Consider the following 1,959-nt stretch of genomic DNA (forward strand, 5'->3'; position numbering starts at 1 on the left):
AAAAGACTGTTTTCTTTAACATATCGGGACATCTGGATACTTAGTACAGTATTAACAATACTGAACATTTCAATAAATTTAAAGAAGAAAAAAACATCCTGAAAAACTAAAACGTCATATAAAATATGTGACATTCGTTACCCTTTTCAATAAGGTGGCAATATTTTTTAATGCACAGGGCTATTTTACAGCTAAAAAAAACAAGTTAAATTATGACAATATTTTAATTTCACTTATTAAGGCATAACTAATAACTAGGGAACAATTCAGCCAACAATTCATCAGCTGTCATTTCCATGCTTGTCAAACAAACTAGTTCTTTGTATGTGTTAATATCCTTTATTTAAGTGTTTATTTTTGGTATTTTGCTATATTTGTTTCTCTTTAGTGTACTATTGTGCGCTTAGTTTGTTGATATGTTTGTCGAGACATTTTACTACCTAGCAACAAAAAAACAACAATTTTTAATGTTAATGAAATGTGTTTGAAACTTAGATCTAGCACATGCAAAAGTTTTTCTTTTTTTTTTTTTTGCAGAATCTGATTCTTGCAGATGTATTCTGCTGCAGCCCTTTTACAATTACTCTCTTTCTGGTAGTTTTGCTATTTACTAATTACAGCAGGAGGATAGGCTGCTATGAGTTTCTACTTTTTCTGCTCCAATTGTCACCTTTAGTCTGACTCCACCATTTGCGTTATCATTACACATTAGCCTCCAACGCCTTTACAACTAAACAGGAGGGTGGAGAAGGCACTGGTTTGTTTTGTAGCTTAGCATTTTCTGTGTTAATTCATATCACAGCAGAACGGAGCGTAGTATGGTCTGGAGTTTTGCAGCTGGGAAGCGTGTCTTGACAGCAGAACTTAGCCTGACAGAGCTCTATAGCATGGTAGCATGTTAGGGCCATTGTAGATAGAAAAAGAGGAAAATTTTGAGCTCCAAAATTTGAAAATCTGCTAGAAAACATTCAGAAATATTGAGATTAATCTCAGAGATGCCCTTGCTTTTTTTTTTCTTAGAAATGTTCAGTTTCAATAGTTGAACAAATGTTTGGCGTTCAGAAGTTTTCTGAGTTTGGTTTTACAAAGTCAGAAATGTTCCTGTTTTTTCAACAACAAAAATTCAGAGATTAATCACATTTGAGTTTTTTTCTTGTAAATTTTGGTCTTATCTTATCAGACTCAGAAATGTCCATGTTTTTCTCTTTCTGAAATTGATCTAAAAAATTCTGAGTATTTTTCTTTATGTTTTAGTTGGGACAAAGTAGCTGTTGCTGGGGTCACCTGCATACACAGGCTGATCAGGATATCAGCCTGTGCAAACACAAAACGGATTAGTTTTAAACTACCTTATTTACAAATAACAAACAGAAAAACTACAAGACAAATGGCATAATTATAAGTCCAGAATTCTTTGATGTCTAAAGTGACATTTTGATTAGTCATTATATAAACACATTATTTGAGAAGCAATGTATTTGCGGGGTATTCTTCTTTCTTTGCGTTTTAAAGCATTCATCCCTTTTCTATCATTTTGCACCAATTCGATTCCATCCATCCATCCATTTTCTGTTCACCCTTGTCCCTAATGGGGTCGGGAGGGTTGCTGGTGCCCATCTCCAGCTACGTTCCGGGCGAGAGGCGGGGTACACCCCGGACAGGTCGCCAGTCTGTCGCAGGGCACCAATTCGATTCTTTTCTCTTAATTTCCCTATCCTGTGACAATCGATTTCAGCTCGCTGAATTGAAGAATGTCTCAATTCTTAAAAGGCATCTCAAGGAGAAGGGCGGAAAGGGAGGGAGGACCTCTCAAAAGAGAAGAGTTGATGAAATGAATCAACAAACTGATGCATTATTTCATCAGTGTTTTGAAATGAAAGAGGGACAATGGCTGCCCTGTCGAAGGCCGACTGCTCTCTCCCACCTCGCCGCTGAAACTCCTCTGAACCATAACTGCAC

The sequence above is a fragment of the Xiphophorus couchianus genome, chromosome 11, assembly GCF_001444195.1.
Source record: "Xiphophorus couchianus chromosome 11, X_couchianus-1.0, whole genome shotgun sequence".
NCBI classification, from domain to species: Eukaryota; Metazoa; Chordata; class Actinopteri; order Cyprinodontiformes; family Poeciliidae; genus Xiphophorus; species Xiphophorus couchianus.